The sequence below is a fragment of the Podarcis liolepis genome (genome assembly GCF_965112155.1).
Source record: "Podarcis liolepis genome assembly, chromosome: 1".
Classification (NCBI taxonomy): Eukaryota; Metazoa; Chordata; class Lepidosauria; order Squamata; family Lacertidae; genus Podarcis; species Podarcis liolepis.
In genome coordinates, this window is record NC_139554.1 from 32,734,066 (window position 1) to 32,756,099 (window position 22,034).

Below are 22,034 nucleotides of genomic sequence, written 5' to 3' on the forward strand. Positions count from 1 at the left end.
GTGCTTTGACCTTATCATACCACAAGTATGCATGCCATCCAAATACATTATTAAAACCTTCTAAGTCCAAAATGTCTGCGTTTTCCAGAAGTAGCCATTCTTTCAACCAGCAAAAAGCTGCTGATTCATAATAAAGTTTAAGGTCTGGCAGGGCAAATCCACCTCTTTCCTTTGCATCTGTTAATATTTTAAATTTTATTCTAGGCTTCTTGCCCTGCCAGACAAATCTAGAGATATCTCTCTGCCACTTCTTGAAACAGTCCATTTTGTCCAAAATTTGCAATGTTTGAAACAAAAACAGCATTCTAGGCAATACATTCATTTTTATAGCAGCGATACGGCCTAGCGGTGAAAGCTTTAAATTTGACCAGATTTCTTTTTTTTTTTCCACTTCAGTCCAACATTTTTCATAATTGTCTTTAAATAGATTCCCATTTTTAGCTGTCATGTTAATCCCCAGGTATTTCACTTTCTTAACCACTGTTAAACCTGTCTCATTCTGAAACCTCTCTTTCTCCATCACAGTTAAATTTTTCTCTAAAACCTTTGTTTTTAACTTATTCAGTTTAAATCCTGCAGCCTGACCAAATTCTTGAATCAGTTCCAAAACCCTTTTAGTACTAGATTCTGGCTCCTGTAACGTCAATACTAAGTCATCTGCAAATGCTCTCAACTTGTACTGTTTAGCTCCGACTTGTATACCTTTAACCAACTGGTCCCTTCTAATCATATTCAGCAGAACCTCCAGGACCGATATAAAAAGCAATGGGGAGATTGGGCAACCTTGTCGTGTCCCTTTTTCTATCTTAAATTCTTCCGTCACCATGTTATTTACAATTAATTTAGCCTTTTGTTCTGAATAAATTGCACTTATACCGTTTTCAAAACCTTGGCCTACCCCCATCCCCTGTAGATTCTTCTTCATAAAACTCCAAGAAATGTTGTCAAAAGCTTTCTCCGCGTCCACAAATTTCAGAACTGCCTTAGTATTTATGTTCACTTGTAATTTTTCTAAAATATTGATTATATTTCTCACATTATCAGACAGATGTCTACCCGGGAGAAAGCCTGCTTGGTCTTGATGTATCTCTTCCACTAGCACTCTTTTTAGTCTTTTAGCCAAAATGTCTGCAAAGATTTTGTAATCCACATTGAGCAAAGATATGGGGCGGTAGTTCTTAAGCTGAGTCTTTTCAGTCTCTGTTTTTGGTACAAGTGTAATATACGCTTCTTTCCACGACTCTGGTGCCCTTTTTCCTCCCATTATTTCGTTATAGACTTCTTTTAAAGGTTGTACTAGCCATTCTTTTAAAGATCTGTAGTATCTAGAAGTCAATCCATCCGGTCCTGGAGATTTACCTAGTTGCATATTCTGAATGGCACCTTCTACCTCCTGTTCAGTTATTTTATAGTTCAACATTAATTTGTTTTCATGAGAAATTTTTTGTAATCCATTAGTTTTCAAAAATCTGTCTACGTCAATCTCTTTCTGTGGCCCTTGTGTATATAATTGTTTAAAGTACCTCTGGAAACAGTTTCTAATCTCTGTATATTCCTTCCTTCCACTTCTAAGTTTGTAACAGTATTTAATTTTTGTCTTTTTTTCATTTGCCAAGCTAATAATTTCCCACATTTATTAGCCGACTCAAATGTCTTTTGTCTCATTTGTTTAATTTTCCATTCTATCTCCTGATTCGTCATTTTCATGTATTGTGCTTGATATAATTTTATTTCTCTTAGTATCTCTTGCGACTTTGGTTTTGCTCTCAATTTCTTTTCACTTTCCTTTATTTTCTCCAATATTTTCTCCTTCTTTTCATTTTGGATTCTCTTCTTTAATGCATTCTGTTGTATCGCGACTAGGGAAATTCAATTCAGGTTCCATTTAAAGGCAAACTTACCTAATTCATTTTTCCCCAAAACAATATGTGAACTGAAGTGCAACTGTCCTTTGAAATTTGCACATCTCTAGACTTTGCTGCAGTTCTCCAGCCAAGTAACATGTCGGAAAATGGATACACTTGCACATATTAGCAAAGATAAGACACATTGGAGGGAACTGCTTTTCAAAAACGTGTATATTAGACAAACATGCTGAAATATACTCGGAGTCGAGAGTGGATTTCATGCTCTTTATTCAGCTCATAGTGGTGAGGAGGAATGAATGTTTCCCCAAAGTATCTGCTTTATATACATTATTTACACAATAGGCTGCACGTGATTGGCTAATTCCGGGATTTTCCTGTAGGCCAATCAGGTTGTGGATTCACTTCCACCTGGAGCTGGATTGGGTGGCTCCTGCAGACCAATCATACTGCTGCATTGTTCTAGGACCAATCAGACTGCTGCATTTTGGATCCTATTCAACTCAGTACATAACACATGCATACAAGCCTATGTATATTAAGAGAAATGCTGGTGAATATTCGTGGGATTGTTTTGTTTTTTTTAATGCAAACTGAGGTGGGAATGTGGAGAACTGAAGAATGGGGGGGGGGGTGAAGAACTGAAAGAAACCAAAATTGACAAATTTGCCCATTCCCAGTCCGAAGGGCCAGAATGCAGAAACCCTAAAAGGACAAAGTGCAACTATAAGGACACAACAGGTCCAGAAAAAGAGAAAAGAAAAGGGAGGATGAAAGGATTTATGAAGGAGAACTAAGTCAGGGCAGGGTATAGAACAAAAGAGAAGGCAAGTAGAGCTACAGCCATGGCTGTGTCATGGGAATGAGTAGGGAGGAGAACGCAGGAGGAAAGCAGTGGTTTCCCAACCCCTGCCATTGTTTAAAACCATCATTTTCCTCTCAGTGTTCCTCCATCCCTGCTTTACTCAAACTTCTTCCATTGTATACAGCAGCCATTTCCCCTCTTTTAGACTAGATGGCACTTGGGGTCCCTTGCAACTCTCTAATTCAATTATTCTCAATTCACCCTTGTCTTCCATTTTGTGGCCAGGCAGCAGTACACAAAAGTATCACCCTCCTTCAGAAAAGTGAGCCCCCACCAACTCAGAGGAAGCTTTCTAATCTGGTGGCTACTAGCCCATAGCAGCGTTGCAGAGAATGGATCAAAGGCAATCCACCTCTGACTAGATCCAATTAATGCCCTGGTCCACTCATGGCTATGGCCCCATTTTGCTACTCATCAGAATGGTATCCTACAATTGGTTTTCTGCTGTAATGGTTTTCCCGAAGCTCAAGACAAGGTGGTGGTATGATCACTACATGATGCATGGCCCAGTATCTTTGCTCTTTCTAATCTGCTCCACTGTCATCGCAAGTCCTGAGCAGAATCCAGTCGAATCAGAGCTATTGTTATTCTTCTTGTAGCAACTCGCTCCCAAGCATCAAACTCCCTCGCCTAAAACAAATATTCCAATCAAGAAGTAACCGCTCAGGCATGTAATTAAGAAGAAAGCTATGCTCAAAGTTCTACTGTACCACAGGCAGGAAACAAGGGCACTCAAATGAGCAAAGACAACTTTGATAATTATTGATTTAGAGCTACAGTGCGACTACAGTCCAATGATGCTGCCCATAAAAGCACAATAGTTTTTGGGGTTTTTTAAAATCAATACCCCCGAATGAATCTTTGCTTGGGGGGAGGTGGGGGGAAAGAGAACACATTTACCTGCATTACTCTCAGAAGAGTTACAGCTTAGTCCAACCAAAAAACCTGTGAATTTGTGGAGGGGAATTCAGTTGTTTCTCCTGGCTTCTTTGCTCCAGAAACTGAGCTGCACACTGTGTTTTGGCAGGTCAGAAATGAGGATGGGGTGAAGCTCTGCAGAAAGATAACAGCAGCACCTCCTCCTGACCCACTGTTGGCACCCGAAAGCTCCTCAAAGCCTGCATCCCTCAGCAACTGAAGCACCTCCGTCTCAGGCAATGCTATCAGGTGTACAAGATATATACATATCCAAGAATCAGTAACCTCTGTATGAGGTACATAACTATTTATATGATAAATTAGGCTGTGTCTGTGTTTCTATGGCTGGTTGTGTGGAGACCATAGGGAGACCACTTATACATCACCCAAAAGGAGGGAATATATTGAAAAGCCTATAAAAAGGACAAAACAGGACAGAATTTTGTATGATGTTTGCACATGCAAATTTAGATTCATAGATGCAAACTTAGAAATAATTACCAATATATATATATATATATATATATATATATGCAGGTTTTGGTGTCTTCGGGTGTCTTCCCGTGTAAGAGTTGGGGTGTCTAGGCGACGTTTCGACGAGGTCTCACTCGTCATCTTCAGGCTGGTGCTTACGGCTTCTTGTTACTGGAACAGAGCAGGATCTCAGTGTTTGAGTTCCTATAAATACTGTTGAGGGGGTGTGGTGTATTCTGGGCAGAGAGGAAGTTCCCAGGGTAGTGTGACTTTTCTTCTTTTGTTCCTTAATTACTTGAGGGATATCTTGAGTGATTTCTTGAGTGATATTCTGAGTACCACTTAGGAGGGTCATTAAGAGTGGATTAGTTGCTAAAGCTTTCGTGTCTTGACCTCTTGAACTTGTGAAGAGTTTTTCTGAGAAGATGGCTGTACTGCACTTAATTGTGCTCTGGCTTGGCTTCGTGTATAGGGGCGAGCTGTGGTTTTGTGCCCTGTGCCAGTCAGATCTGTGTAGGGATTGCAGGGGGGTGTAGCATCCGGAGGTGCCACTATGGTTTGGCTACTGGATGGTGTCTGTAATTTATCTGTGGAGAGGGTCTGGGTTTGGGTCTGGTGTGGTTGATTGGTGATGGTGTTCTGTGTGCCTCTGGTTCTGGTGTCGGTTTTTGTGGGGAGGGCTAATTTCCAGATGTCTGGCAGGCGGGACGTGTCGTCACGCTTGTTCATGTTGTGAGGGTGTTTCTCTATCTCGATGGCTTCCATGATTATTCTCTTGTGGTGATGTTCCATGTTAAAGAGCAATTTGGAGTCTGCAAAATTAATTTCGTGTCCTGTTTCTTTCATGTGTTGGAAAAGAGAGGAAGTTTTTTCTTCTTTTTTGACGGCATTCTTGTGTTCTGCGATACGTGCATTTATTCGTCTGTTTGTTTGTCCAATGTACGTGGCTGGGCAGACTTTGCAGGGTATTTCATAGACCCCTTGGTTTTCCAACTGGATTTTATCTTTGGGGTTTCTGAGGATATTGGCTATTTTTTGGTTGGTGCAAAAGGCTGTTTTGATATTGTGTTTATGGAGGATTTTGCTAATTTTATCTGTAGTGCCCTTGATATAAGGAAGGAGGGCCATGCCATTGTTTTCTTCTGTGTCTTGGTTTTTGGGGGATGTTTCTTTTTGGATTAGCTTCGTAACCCTGTTTTGCTGGTATCCATTGGCGATTAACACATTTGAGAGATTCTGTAACTCAGTTGTCAAGTGGTCTTTGTCAGCCAGGCGTTTGGTTCTGGAGATGAGAGTCTTGGCTACGGAGTTTATTTGTGCAGGGTGGTGGTGTGATTGTGCATGTAAGTAGCGGTTGGTGTGTGTTTTTTTCCGGTAGATGGTGTGTCCTAGGGAGCCATCAGGTTTTTTGTAGATTAGGACGTCAAGGAAGGGAAGTTGGTTGTTGGCTTCTATTTCCATAGTGAATTGTATTTTGGGGTGTAGGCTGTTGAGATGTGTGAGGAAGCTATCTAGTTTTTCTTTCCCGTGTGGCCAAATTACAAAGGTGTCGTCAACATATCTGAGCCAGAGTTTGGGTTTGTGTTCTGACTTGTCTAAAGCATTGGTTTCAAAGTGTTCCATGTACAGATTTGCGATGACCGGTGAGAGGGGTGATCCCATAGGTGCTCCTTCTATCTGTTTGTATCTTTGTCCATTGTGGATGAAGTACGTGTTGGTTAGGCAGTGGTTGGTCAGGTCCAGGATGTATTCGGGGGGATTGTATTTGTTTTGGATGGCTGTCAAGGCTTCATTAATGGGCACTTGTGTGAAGAGACATGTACATGGAACACTTTGAAACCAATGCTTTAGACAAGTCAGAACACAAACCCAAACTCTGGCTCAGATATGTTGACGACACCTTTGTAATTTGGCCACACGGGAAAGAAAAACTAGATAGCTTCCTCACACATCTCAACAGCCTACACCCCAAAATACAATTCACTATGGAAATAGAAGCCAACAACCAACTTCCCTTCCTTGACGTCCTAATCTACAAAAAACCTGATGGCTCCCTAGGACACACCATCTACCGGAAAAAAACACACACCAACCGCTACTTACATGCACAATCACACCACCACCCTGCACAAATAAACTCCGTAGCCAAGACTCTCATCTCCAGAACCAAACGCCTGGCTGACAAAGACCACTTGACAACTGAGTTACAGAATCTCTCAAATGTGTTAATCGCCAATGGATACCAGCAAAACAGGGTTACGAAGCTAATCCAAAAAGAAACATCCCCCAAAAACCAAGACACAGAAGAAAACAATGGCATGGCCCTCCTTCCTTATATCAAGGGCACTACAGATAAAATTAGCAAAATCCTCCATAAACACAATATCAAAACAGCCTTTTGCACCAACCAAAAAATAGCCAATATCCTCAGAAACCCCAAAGATAAAATCCAGTTGGAAAACCAAGGGGTCTATGAAATACCCTGCAAAGTCTGCCCAGCCACGTACATTGGACAAACAAACAGACGAATAAATGCACGTATCGCAGAACACAAGAATGCCGTCAAAAAAGAAGAAAAAACTTCCTCTCTTTTCCAACACATGAAAGAAACAGGACACGAAATTAATTTTGCAGACTCCAAATTGCTCTTTAACATGGAACATCACCACAAGAGAATAATCATGGAAGCCATCGAGATAGAGAAACACCCTCACAACATGAACAAGCGTGACGACACGTCCCGCCTGCCAGACATCTGGAAATTAGCCCTCCCCACAAAAACCGACACCAGAACCAGAGGCACACAGAACACCATCACCAATCAACCACACCAGACCCAAACCCAGACCCTCTCCACAGATAAATTACAGACACCATCCAGTAGCCAAACCATAGTGGCACCTCCGGATGCTACACCCCCCTGCAATCCCTACACAGATCTGACTGGCACAGGGCACAAAACCACAGCTCGCCCCTATACACGAAGCCAAGCCAGAGCACAATTAAGTGCAGTACAGCCATCTTCTCAGAAAAACTCTTCACAAGTTCAAGAGGTCAAGACACGAAAGCTTTAGCAACTAATCCACTCTTAATGACCCTCCTAAGTGGTACTCAGAATATCACTCAAGAAATCACTCAAGATATCCCTCAAGTAATTAAGGAACAAAAGAAGAAAAGTCACACTACCCTGGGAACTTCCTCTCTGCCCAGAATACACCACACCCCCTCAACAGTATTTATAGGAACTCAAACACTGAGATCCTGCTCTGTTCCAGTAACAAGAAGCCGTAAGCACCAGCCTGAAGATGACGAGTGAGACCTCGTCGAAACGTCGCCTAGACACCCCAACTCTTACACGGGAAGACACCCGAAGACACCAAAACCTGCATTCCTGTACCCGTGAAAATCTACGAAAGCATATATATATATATATATATATATATACCCATTACATCTCACCTTAGTGGGTAAGACTGGAAACAGGTGAGCCTTGTGCCTTTTCAGTCTTCTGTTCAGCTCCTTCAGGGTTCCTGCTCTCTCTTCTTAGGATCTTTTATCTTTAAACGACTTGAACTGGACAGCCCTCAGAACAGAGAACTCCCTCTAGGGACCTGTTCATGTCAACATTCACCGTACTTTTCCATGTATAAGACGAGGTGTTTTTTACTGTAAAATAATGTTCAAAATGGGGGGAGGGGCATCTTATACACGGATAGCGCAGATGGAGGATGGGCGATTGGTTGCAGTCGCTAGCAGGAGCTTGTCAGCGGTGAATGTGTGTGTGATTCGTGGCTGCGGCAAGGGCTGCTTTGGATTGGCTGCTGCTGCGGTAATTGGTTTAGTGATTGGTGGCTGAGTCAAGGGCTAGTTTTAATTGGCTTTCTTCAGCAATTTGATTGGTGATTGGCGGCTGCAGCAAGGGCTGCTGTGGAGTAGCTGCGGCTGCAGCAGTTGGGCGAGCAATTGGTGGCTTCTGGTGGCGAGCGGGCAGATGCTTGCTTGTTTCTGTGACATGTTCGTTTTGCAGCGTTTGTCAGCCTGGTGTGTTCGTCACCCCCCCAAAAAAATAGTAATCGAACAGCCCTGGGCAATCCTCCCCAAAAAAGCTCAACAACTCTGGGCCATCTCCCCCCATTTTCTAAAATTTGAGTCTTATACACGGGGGCATCTTATACACAGAAAAATACGGTGAGCACTATGATACCACTTTAAGCAGTCATGGATCCCCCCCACCCACCCAAGATCCTGGAAGCTATGGTTTGTTAAGGGTCCTGAGAGTTGATAGGAGACCCCCTATGCCCTCCACCCCAAACTACAGAGGTCACTGGGAAGAGGGATTGACCCCTCTTAAGCCATTCTGGGAATTGTAGCTCTGGGAGGAGAATAGGGGTCTTCCTATTGGAGAACCTTGCCATAATATCAGGAGGGATCGGTTGTTCCAAAAGAATCAAAATTCTTTTGCGTGAGAAGGGAAGTTTGATGAAAAACATCTACAGCCACTGCCTTGAAAACAAGATGGGGACGTTTTATGCTTCATAATCTCCTCTGCATTTCTTTGCAATTGCAGCAAGGCGTGCACAACATTTCCCCCTAAATGTAAGTAATGGAGAAAGGCAAAGTGCACAGATACAACCTCCTAATCCTCCCTGTGTCTTCTGCTTGGAAAAGAAGGTTTGGTGGTGGTGTTGGAAACTGTATAGTGCAGAGATAGGTGCATTTGATGTGTAGCTCAGGTAATTAGCAGAACCATGTGGGGAAATGAAGGATGTGACAGAAGGAAATGTCATGCATTCACTTCCCTGTCCCTTATTAGTTCCTACTGCCTTATGGAATATGGTAGAATGAGTATGATGGCCACCTATCAGGTGGTGTTCATGTGATGAGTGCTTGCAAGTACTACTGCTGCAGCAGGAAGGTAAATGGCATTTCCATGAGCTCTGGCTTCCGTCATGGTGTTCCGTTGCTCCAAAAGCTGGCCACGTGACCCGGAAAGCTGTCTGTGGACAAACTCCCTCGGCCTAAAAAGTGAGCTGAATGCCACACCCAATAGTCGCCTTTGACTGGACTTAACCGACCAGGGGTCCTTTACCTTTACCTTTTTTACAAGTACTACAACAAACAATGAGCCCTGCGACATGCTCGTGCCGTGGGTGGCTCCTTTAAAATATATTTTTGTTATCTCTGATGTTTTAAGATTTAAACCTCCTTTTCCTCAAAGACTGCTTGAGTCATAACCCCCCGCAGTCAACAGCTAGAGATCTCAGAGCTGCTGTTTTCACTTCTACGTCTGTTTATTTAGTTATAAACCTGGCACAAATCTTCAGAGAATGGAAATCCGCTGTTATTATTATTATTTTATATCTAAAACTTTCAATTGCAGCATTTGCTGCTCCCGCACGGTGAGAGAAAGCCAGGGGGAACGAGATTAGGAAAGAACATAGTAATTTCTTTCTCAGTTCTCTTGGCAGGCTGGGAATTACAGTGTTTGTCCCCAGACTCGGGGTTAGCAGGGTGAGAGAACAGCTTGTGTCAGCAGGAGCTTTGCATCCATTTCCCATGCGCCGTCCTCTTTACTATTCACCTCAAGCCTTGAAACTATAAACATTTCTAAATGCCATGGGCTTAGTCACCGAATTACAAGGTCCTTGGTGAGAAGATTCCCTCAGTCACGCTTCTGTGTAACTTCAAAATGGAGGCAATGTTGCTCAGAAGAGTGTGCAGGCTCTGGCGGCTTTCAGCCCCAACAGAGGTTATTATAAACCTTTGCTGCAGCAAGAACTAGTAGGAAGCTTTTTTCAAGCCTGATCAATTTTCAAGCGTAACTCCAGCTTCTAGGTCTCCTGCTGCAATTATGCTCTTCAGCAGGACTTCAGATCCAAGCCTCATGTTAGGTTACTACAGCAACTGCCATGCATTAGAAAACAAGCTCATGAACTTTCGCTTTACAAAAAAAAAACCACCACCATCATTCACCGAGGCAGTATAAATTCCTGTTTGTTTCCAAATGTATTCATGATAGGCTGCCGCTTTTGGGGGAGGAAAGATCTTAAAGGATTTCTGACTTCACCCAAGGTTGAGTTACAGTGGGAAATTGACTGTCTTCTCATGAGAATCAGTGTATGGCTCATTTGCCTTTCCTTTGTGGAGGGAATTGATTATCTAGACCTATATCAATCTGGTTTCAGGCCTGGTTGTGGCATCAAAACTGCCTTGGTCATCCTGATTGACCTTTGACGGTATCAACATACAGGGAATACAACCCTGCCCTGCTCCTTTGTATCCATGTGGCTTTTTGTACTATCAACCACAGTATCCTCCTGAAGTGAGTCTCTGAGGTGGTGGTCAGGGGCACCATGTTACAGCCAACCTCTGGGCTTGTTTCCAAAGAGAGCAATTTGATTGGGATGGGTATAGTATTTAGAACACTGAGAATGATCCTGTTACTTTATCCAGGGAATTATTATTATTATTATTATTATTATTATTATTATTATTATTATTATTTATACCCCGTCCATCTGGCTGGGCTTCCACAGCCACTCTGGGCGTCTTCCAACAAAATATTAAAATACAGTAATGCATCAAACATTAAAAGCTTCCCGAAACAGGGCTGCCTTCAGATGTCTTCTAAAAGTCTGGTAGTTGTTGTTCTCTTTGACATCTGGAGGGAGGGTGTTCCACAGGGTGGGTGCCACTACTGAGAAGGCCCTCTGCCTGGTGCCCTGCTACTTGGCTTCTCTCAGTGAGGGAACCGCCAGAAGGCCCTCGGTGCTGGACCTCAGCGACTAGGCAGATTGATGGGGGTGGAGACACTCCTTCAGGAATACTGGGCCAAGGCTTTTTAGGGCTTTAAAGGTCAGCACCAACACTTTGAATTGTGCTCGGAAACGTACTGGGAGCCAATGTAGGTCTTTCAAGACCAGTGTTATGTGGTCTCGGTGGCTGCTCCCAGTCACCAATCTAGCTGCTGCATTCTGGATTGTAGTTTCCAGGTCACCTTCAAAGGTAGCCCCACGTAGAGCGCATTGCAGTAGTCCAAGCGAGAGATAACCATCCTGTTCCCTATGCAACTTAACATTTATATACGAAGCTGTTGGGAGAGGTCATCAGTAGGTGGCAACCAACTCTATCTCTCAGTAATCACCAGATTGGTGGCTGGAGGTAGTGATAGACTGGATGTGGGACAACAAATAAAAATTGAATCCAGACAAGATGGAGATGTTAAGTGTTCTGAGTTCTTAAGTCCAATAGGGCAAACATCCTGATTTAACCAGGTCTGCTCTAGATGGGGTTGCACTTCCGAGAAGGAGCAGGTGTGTGCCTTTGGGTACTCCTGGATCTGACATTGTCACTGGAGGCTCAGGCCGCCACTGTGACCAGGAATTGCTTCAAAAAATCTGCCTTGGCAGTGTCTGTCATTAGCTCAAAGGAAGCTCCACAGGTCTCCCAGATCAATCTGTAGATAGGAAGTTCCTGTGGAAACACAATTAAAATTACAGTTTGAGCAGGGCAATATTTGAATTGCAAAGGTTTCATTTCAAAATCTGAGAAATACATATGGCTTTCACAGAGTGCAGCTGGCTGAAGAAAATCTTTAAATGAAAGCAATCTCCCAGGGTCTGAAATTGGTGATATCACACTGCTGCCATGCATTCAGTCTCTGACTATAAGGTTTCAAGTGCTTCTATTTATACAACTTCTGCTCTTAGACTTTTCTTGGTCCTGAATTTAACTAAGGCAGTTGCAAGTTTACGAACATCTAAATAGAGCTGCATAGATTCAAATGCTTCTAAACCTTATGCATGCTGGAGTTTGGGGGTTGGGAACCCATACGTAATCCATACATAATGTTACCCACTTCTGTTTTAGCTCCTGGGCCCATCTTGTGGGTGCATATTTATAAAGGGACTGAACAAGGAACTCAAACTGACAGCAATTTTATGTATCCGACACAATTCTTTAAAAAGGCAATTTGCTAGCAGAAGGAACTTCCAGAGAAGACTAATCTTCTGCAATGGTGGCTGGAGCCCATTGGAACTCATGGGGAGGAAGACAAGCAGACCAACGGTTATAGGAGCCAGAACCAATGACAGGCAGAACGAACTAATTCTGGTTTTGTTCCCATCCTCACCCCACTTCCACTAGTTCTACAAGCAGCTTATGGTGAAGACAAATATTGTGGCCATCTAAGAGATCGTGATGCATCACTGTGAAGAAATCTGATTTGCTTGTTATATGTTGGATTTGTGCAGGTTCTAATATTTTAAGGAAGAAATTAGTGCTCGAGGTATGTAGTTGCCTTTCCACAACCCCCCTTAGAATGAATCTGGGTGCCAGGTAAACCCAACCATCTCTGGTTGCGGGGAATAGACGGGTTCTGGTCTTGCCAAAGGAAGATGCCAAGGTTTGGTGCTTTTCTTGCTGGAGTTGGCAAAAGTAGAGATTGTTATTAAATCTTATATTACACAAGATTATCAGTTGCTAAGATAAATGCTTGAAATCTAAAAGTTGCCAAGTATTGGAGTGGGAATTCTACTCTGGAATGTTTATTGGCTGAAATCACAAAAGGAGAGGCTCTATCTTCCTGAAGGAGATTGTTACTGTGGAGGATCAAGGTGGGATGCTTTTCTTTTTCATACTCTGCCCTTTTTCATACACTTCCCACAAAAAGGTGAATGCGTTGTTGTGGTTCTTTTACACCCATATTTATTAGTAAGTGCACAGTGTTTGCAGAGCGGAACGGGCTTAAGTTTGATGTAAGGACCTGCCTCTCCTTGAGACCTTTTGATCGTTGCAGGAAAAAGAAAAAAAATGGTCATATATTTAAGTGCTATCTGGGCTTCTCAAGCATTATTTCCCCCTCAAAGCATTTAAATTAAATGTAGTCCAACTTCATGACTTGAAATCGGTGATATCACAGTGGTGCTGAGTCTGTAATCTTCTGAAACCAATATATAAAGAAGCTTGTTTTGATCTGTTCCACCTGCCCCCTATTGTATTTTCCATTGTATTTGTCTTGATCTTGTGGGTTTTATTATGATATTGTGATTGCTGTAAGCTCTCTCGAATGATGTATATGCATTAGAAGAGTGAGGTAGAAATACTTTAGACAGATAGATATTGGCAGAGAAGGTGGAACAACATATATATGAGGCTGTGCTCATGTAACCCGAAGTACCACTGTAGTTCTATATAAATTCTATGTAACACCCCCATGGATTTGAAGGCCCTGAGCCCACCTCAGTGCTTGAGTGGGGATCTTATCGAATCTGGAATTGCACCAAGAGACATACCTAGCCAGCTGTACTTTTCAGTTGGCAAAAGCAGCCAGAAACTTGACATGCTTCAGAATGTGACAATTTCTGTAAGACAAACAACTGCTGTGAATAAAAATGAAGCGCATTTTCGCTCTCCCTTGTCCCTGATTTTTGACAGGCCATGGGCAACAAAGAAAGCCCCTGCCCGTACATGTTTTCCCATGCATGCCTAACAGTGTTTAATACACTTAAATAGTAAATAAATTATGTAAAAGGTTTTATTTTATTTATTTTCTATTCCACTCTTCTTCTTACAACTGAGCCATTCAGAGCAGCTAACCGCACAGACCGGAAACAAACATTGTAACAATAAAAAAGATTTTAAAAATTATGAAAGTACAATCAGGCTTACCACAGTAAAATCACTCACTATGTGTGCCAGCTTAGCTATCAATGTGTTATAGCTAGGCTGTCACTGGTGGATAGCTCAGGTGGGTGTGCTAACCTTCTAACAGGAATGGAGTAGTGCATGTGAGAAGTCCATTTAAATGTGACCAGCTCTGATGGGTTATGGCTTTTTTGTATGGCTTGCACTCTATATATATCAGGTCTCCTTTGCCCCCTTTTAGTGATCTGAAGGATGGATGACTAATGATAATACAGGGAACAGCCCAATCGCAGATTGTTGCTGAATTGAGATACCCAATCTTAAACATCAGGAAGGTGATATCAGAATACAATGAAGCTAATGCAAAGGTGTCTTAGACCCCAGCATGCTGTCTGATGAAATGATGGCATTTGTTGGGAGAGAAACAAAGTTAATGTGTCTCTGTTAATTCTCCTTGATCTTTTAGGAGCATCCTTGGTATTCTGCTGAAGTAACTATTTAAGTTGGGGCTGGGTGGCAGAACTTTGTGCTGGTCCCAGTCCTACATGAATGGCTGTTCTCAAAGAGCGACACTTGGATATTATGGTTTGGTCCTTCCGTGTGGGCTTCCCCAGGGTACCATTTTACCTGTCATGTTGTTCAACATCTACATGAAACCACTGAATGGGGTCATCAGGGGTTTTGCTGTACGTAGTCACCAATATGCTGAGGGCACAAAGCCTGCTCCTCCTTTACATCTGCAAGTGTGGATGTGCTAGACTGGTGTCAGGCCTGGGTGAGAGCCAGTACAGTGGTACCTCGGGTTACTTACGCTTCAGGTTACAGACTCTGCTAAGCCAGATATATTACCTCGGGTTAAGAACTTTGCTTCAGGATGAGAACAGAAATCGTGCTCCGGCGGCGCGGCGGCAGCAGGAGGCCCCATTAGCTAAAGTGGTGCTTCAGGTTAAGAACAGTTTCAGGTTAAGAACGGACCTCCGGAACGAATTAAGTACTTAACCCGAGGTACCACTGTAAATTGAAGTTTAATCCAGACAAGACTGAAGCACCATCGGTGGGTGCTTCCCAAGGCTGGATGAAAGGGTTTGGGCCTGCTCTGGAAGGGGTTACACTCATCACCGCCTTGCCCTGCCCCATCCCAGTGAACACACTGCTGCCGCTCTACCCCCCATCATGCCCCTCTGCCGATTGTTATACAAGTAGGAGCATCACTGTGCCTGTTTTATGCTGCACAAAAGAGAAGCTCGCGATTCTAGTTTTTAACTCCATGGTGAGGCCACCTACAAGCTACAAATGAAGCCATCGCCAGTGCCATTCAGATACCAACTGGAACTCATTATTTCCTGCAGCAAGATACATTTCCTGACATCTGGGCTTAGGGGAGACATCTAGCATTAAAGTGCTTCTGATTTCCCTTGTGGAAAGCAAGACATTTTCAGGCTTGCTCTTCTTCTTTTTTTAAAGTAAGTGATTACATCGTATACAGTTGGGAAAAGCAATAGCACAGGCTGCCGAGGAGAGGCCAGGAAGAGAAGGAGGGCTGAATTCAGCTGTCTTTGCTCAGAGACGAGTTGCTTTTGGCCCTCTCTTACCTATCACCTGACAGCCGCCATTCCATCAGTCATTAGAAGAACTGCAACTTTATAGGTGGGCTGTTTTTTACTGCTTCAGGTGTGCTTTTATATGCTGTGCGTGACCCACTCTATGACCTTCAAGAAGTACAAAATATTAATAATGTTGGAGTGTGCTTTTTTCCTCCTTTCTCACCAACCCTTTTTGTGTGTGTGTGTTATGCCTTTTAGATAGTTCCTGCTTCCAAGCTTACAATCTTCTCATCATTGTAAGCTAACCTGTCAGCACTTTTAGCTAAAGAGAAGTATATGCTATTCTTGCTCCCAGTCTTCATGCATTCAGCTGAAGGTGTACATAGAATTTATATAGGACTACAGTGGTACCTAAGGGATGCAGGTGGTGCTGTGGGTTAAACCACAGAGCCTAGGACTTGCCGATCATAAGGTCGGTGGTTCGAATCCCCACGACGGGGTGAGCTCCCGTTGCTCGGTCCCTGCTCCTACTAACCTAGCAGTTCGAAAGCACGTCAAAGTGCAAGTACATAAATAGGTACCACTCCGGCGGGAAGGTAAACAGCTTTTCCGTGCGCTGCTCTGGTTCACCGGAAGTGGCTTAGTCATGCTGGCCACATGACCTGGAAGCTGTACGCCAGCTCCCTCGGCCTATAGAGCGAGATGAGCGCTGCAACCCCAGAGTCAGTCATAACTGGACCTAATGGTCAGGGGTCCCTTTACCTTTACAGTGGTACCTTGGGTTACATACGCTTCAGGTTACAGACTCCGCTAACTCAGAAATAGTACCTCAGGTTAAGAACTTTGCTTCAGGATAAGAACAGAAAAAGTGCAGCGGCCGCACGGAAGGCCCCATTAGCTAAAGTGGTGATTCAGGTTAAGAACAGTTTCAAGTTAAGAACGGAACTCCGGAACTAATTAAGTACGTAACCAGAGGTACCACTGTGCTTATTTGCATGTAGGGGTGTCTCCTAACTGCATGATGGGGGTTCCAAATCAAGACAGGAAAGTGGTACATATAAAGTGTCTATGCTGAGCTCCAGCTGAGCCTTTGGAGGTTGGGAATGAGAACAGTGTTGAATGGAGCAAATGTCCAGGTTTAATAGCTACTTTGTGATTCTCCTACAGAATTTTAAAGAAGCATTTGTAGAAACATAATACAAAATATGTTACAGCTCCTCTTTTTCCCCCAGCACTTTCCCCATAATGTTACTTTATTAAATTAATCATTTTCTCTGTGCTTCAATAATGTTCTGCCGGCCTCTATACATGATGAAAACTTTGTAACAATAATTTCCAGCTATGCCTCCATCTAAACTCCATGTGAATAATTACTGGTTGCTTTTCCAACAGCCAATTTGTAGAACTGTAATTTTTGTTCAGCAGTAATTAACTTTTCTTTAAACAGATGGCTCCTGATATATCATACCACCTTGAAGGCTTCTATTATGCCACCCCTTCGGAAATGATGGTCAGCTTCATTCTGGCATCATTTGCCAGGTGGTTTATTGCTTTTGGGGAGGTGGGGGATTGCACCAGGTAATATAAATGTCTCCCCTCTGAGTTATTCTGTGATATTTCTGCACAGTTATGGTCTAAAGCCAGGGACACACAGCTTGCTAAATGAGATGCTGCTGAATTAATGTGATGAAAGATAACGAAAATCTTTTAACATATTAATTACTGATTAGGTGTAAATGCCAGATGGTTTTAAATGTAAATGCCCGATCCTAAATTAAATTATTCTCTAAGTATTTCCAAAGCCCTTCTCTCACAGGAGGTGGGAGATGGTTAGCTTCATCCTTCCCTCTTTTCAGGATCCTCCAGTTGCCATTTGATTGGGTAGCTGCTGCTGATCCATTCTCATGAGGGGGGAAAGTTCGCTTTGCAATAATGGAGGATCATCACAGTGAGTCAGAGCTGGTGTCCGCACTTGGCATCCTTGGGCAGCTGCCCAGCAGAATAGCAGTGCCTACAGCTGGCATCTACCTATTGTCCTTACCAATAAGTTGTTTGATGAGCATTTTATGCATTTCGTTTTGTCCATTGTTTTATCTTTCCCTCCTGGTTTTAATTTGCTTTCACGTGTTGTAATTTACTGCATCAAGTTGGTTTGAGACTTTTTAATGCATAGAACATTAAATGTAATTAACAACAGCAAGGCAGCACAAATGGTAACAGACACTGTGGATAAAAACCACACACTGGGTTTGCCATATGAATTTTCATCTGTCAGTATGCTGCCCATTTAACATCCTGCTCCACATCACAGGCTGCCATTGGCAGGAGGGAAAAGATGTTCAGGATACAAGGTAAGTTGTGCTACAGGTTATGGCTTTTTTTCCTTCCTTAGAGAAAGGCCTGTGTTGGGCTACAATGAGTTTTGGTCTGATTTAGTCCTATATATAAACAAGATCTATATATCTAGAGCCATAAGTTCTCTGAGGGTGGTAATAGATTTCAGAATTGCAGCAACAGGTGTCATGCAAACTAGAGGTTTTTGGCTTTCGACAAACAAACAGCTGACAACAAAATAAAAAGTTACCAGATAATAGAAATAAGTCTTCTTTCCATGTAGAGCTAGCGATGCTGGCACTGAGCCCAGAACTCTGCTTGTTTCCAGTCAGGAGAAGAAAAGAAAATAGAGCAGTCCTCTTGTTTCTGGCTTCCAGCGCTGCTATCTGAAGCACGCAGAGCCAGAAGGAGCAAAATTGTTGATACTGTGATGAGGCACAGATGACCACCAGCAGCAGTAGTGATCATCCATATCGAAAACAAGCAGTGCTGGCCTTAGACATTTCAGCCCCTTGGGTTAAAAGTCTAAAATGAGTTACTCTTTCAGTGATTGCTTTAAATGACACAGATTGAGGGTGGAAGTGAACAAAATTATTCCCCACCCAGAATTTTCCACCAGAAGCAATAGCTTTGTGTTACTGGGGTTTTTTTTTGGAACGGGCAATCGTGACACCTACGCAGTACAGATGAAAGCAGAATTACTTACAGGATCTATCAGAGGCAGCTCAGCACACTTGCACAATTTTTCTTTTCATGGCCCAGGAATGAGTTTGGCTCCCAGGAAGCAGTAAGGCCACATAAGATCAACTTCCATCAACCCCAGCTAAGATGGCCAATGGGCTAAGAAGGTGGAAATTGTAGTCCAGCCACATCTGGAGGTCCATATGTGAATTAGCCTCTGTTCACCAAATTGGCCTTTGCTCAAAACTTAACCTGACTATTGGAATTCCTTGTCCAGTTAAGTCCATATATGGAGAGGTTGTTAGGTAGCCGGTATCCCTGCAACTGGATGTGGGTGGCGCTGTGGGTTAAACCACAGAGCCTAGGACTTGCCGATCAGAAGGTCGGCGGTTCAAATCCTCGCGACGAGGTGAGCTCCCGTTGCTCGGTCCCTGCTCCTGCCAACCTAGCAGTTTGAAAGCATGTCAAAGTGCAAGTAGATAAATAGGTACCGCTCTGGCGGGAAGGTAAACGGCGTTCCCGTGCGCTGCTCCAGTTTGCCAGAAGCGGCTTAGTCATGCTGGCCACATGACCCAGAAGCTGTACGTCGGCTCCTTCGGCCAATAAAGCAAGATGAGCGTCGCAACCTGAGTCGGTCACGACTGGACCTAATGATCAGGGGTCCATTTACCTTTACCTATCCCGGCAATTGTAGATATCTATCTAGATGTCATCATCCTCCAATACTGTTTTGTTCTTTCTTAAGCCTCTGTCAGCTATCTATTACATCGGCTGCATATAAGCACCCTGGCAACTCTTGTTACGGCTGATTGTGAAGTGTTGATGTGCTTGCAAGATGACTTTGAAATGAACCTGTGTATGCTTGGCAAGGAGGTCCGAAAGGAGGACAGCTGGTTGTTTGCTTGTCCTATCCTGCACAATATTCAAATGTACCCCTTCTTCCTTTTACGGGACCGCCTCTCCTGGCATGCCCCGCAGAGGACCTTAAGGTCCACAAATGGCAACACCTTGGAGGTCCCAAGTTGCAAGGTGGTTAGATTGGTCTCAACTAGGGCCAGGGCCTTTTCAGTACTGGCCCCGACTTGGTGGAACGCTCTGTCACAAGAGGCCCTGCGGGACTTGACATCTTTCCGCAGGGCCTACGAGACAGAGCTGTTCCGCCTGGCCTTTGGTTTGGACTCAGTCTGACCCTTATGTTTCCTTCCTCTTATGGTTTTGATCTATGGGGTACTATTAAAATGAGGCTGCATTTTAAATTATATTTTAACTTGTATTTTAACTTGTATTTTAAAAAAAAAATTATTTTTTTATTGTAATTTTACTGTGTTAGCCGCCCTGAGCCCGGCTCTGGCCAGGGAGGGCAGGATATAAATAAAAATTAATAATAATAATAATAATAATAATAATAATAATAATAATAATAATAATAAATTTATTATTTATACCACGCCCATCTGGCTGGGCTTCCCCAGCCACTCTGGGTGGCTTCCAAAAGAATATTAAAATACTATAATACATCAAACATTAAAAGCTTCCCAAAACATAATATTAATGTATTATTATTATTACTATTATTAATGCATATTTCATCTGTCGCCTCTGTGGTCCCATAGCTTCATCAGTGTGATCTATAAGCAGGAACTGCATAGTATGCATATGTGTGTGTGTGTGTGTGTGTGTGTGTGAGAGAGAGAGAGAGAGAGAGAGAGAGAGAGAGAGAGAGAGTCACAATCAGCTATAAGGTACTCATAAATCCACTGCTACATTAGTCGGATAGAGCTTTGTAGAGGCTAGACTATTGCCATTAGCAACATTCAGTTTTGGCAGCATTCTAAAGCATTTCCCACTCACTTCACTTGGAGAGAAGGCTTTGGCTATACACGTCAGATGCCGTCATTACATTTGCCAGACTGCAAGCTAGAGAACCATGCGGCATCTTTATAGAGCAATCTGGAAGCCAAAGTGGCAGCTAATCTCACCCATTCTTCTCACTGCCATCCCTCCCCAGTGCAGGAAGGACCACATCTCACCTCAGTGGTAGAGCATCTGCTTGGCATGCAAATGGTCCCAAGGTCCATCCATGGCATCTCCAGGTAGAGAAACCCAGAAAAGCCACTGCCAGTCAACTGAATAACACCAAAAATAATACAAAATACAGTTTAATACACATTAACTTCTGAATAAATAAATAAATAATATTATTATTTATACCCCGCCCATCTGGCTGGGTTTCACTAGCCACTTTGGACAGCTTCTAGCACATATAAAGACATAAATAGGGAAGCTGGAGACCATTTGAAGTGAAATAATACGCCTTGTTATTGAAAGATGCCTCCCCTCAAGATAATTAAGTGCAAAATGACCTAATTCCACCACTAAATTGGTGAGTATAACCTCTCCTCCAAACATTCATTTTATACAAATGGGTGGCAGAAAAGGTCTTATATATTACAGGTCTTATATATTACTCTGTGATCTTTCTTCTGTGTGGGCTGGGTACACCCGCACAAGATAAAGCGAGACATCTTTACCATCTGTGCCGTAAAGTTTTTACAGTTGCACTCTCATATACTCCCTTATATTTTACGAGGCTAGATCAAACAACCCATTTACTCTGGTTCTGCCTTCCTTAATTTGTCTTCATACAGAAGACTAGTTTGGAATAAATAGATTATGGATTGTCACCCCAATAAAGTACCCGTTCATTCCCATGTTTTCTGTTGAACCATGACTCCAAGTACCTGGAACACTACCCCTGTATCTTGGTCTTGATGTATGATTAACTAGTGATTTGTGACAAAGTCAGACCAGAGGTTTTAATTATTCTATTGATACCTTTAATCTCTCTCTCTCTCTCTCTCTCTCTCTCTCTCTCTCTCTCTCACACACACACACACACACACACACACACACACGACAATTAAACCTCTTAGGCATTATCTCACTTCATTAAAACATCAATCAGTCAGTCCAATTTGTTACAAACTACTGGCCATGACTAAAATACAAACATTATGGAAAATATTGTGTGAAGTGTATTAATTCCCACGCCTCAAAAAATAATGGATCCCTTTTTAAATAATGGATGCCAGCTCTAGATGCCTTCACTGGCATATCAACAGCAGGTGATACAAAAGCCTAAGAACATAAGGAGAGCTTGCAGGATCAGGCCATGGCCCATCTAGTCTAGTACAGTGGTACCTCTGGTTAAGAACTTAATTCATTCCGGACGTCTGTTCTTAACCTGAAACTGTTCTTAACCTGAGGTACCACTTTAGCTAATGGGGCCTCCTGCTGCCACAGCGCCGCCGCCATGCAATGTTCTCATCCTGAAGCAAAGTTCTCAACCCAAGGTACTGTTTCTCGGTTAGCAGAGTCTGTAACCTGAAGCGTCTGAAACCTGAGGTACCACTGTATCCTGTTCTCACAGTGGACAACAAGATGTCTGTGGGAAGCCGGCAAGCTGGATATGAGCACATCACCATCTGCAATTCCCTGCAACTGGTATTCAGAGGCATAATGCTTCTGACAGTAGAGAGAGAAGAAGGATTTAGCTCCATGTGGTGCAAAGTTTCGCCTGCTGAGTTCAATATATAAATTTCCTGTTAAAAGAAGAGCAGGTCAGACTTTCCCCACCTGAGCCAGTGGGAGCCCTACTTTTTTAACAACTGTTCAGAATGATACCTGCATTTTGAAAACTATGGTATC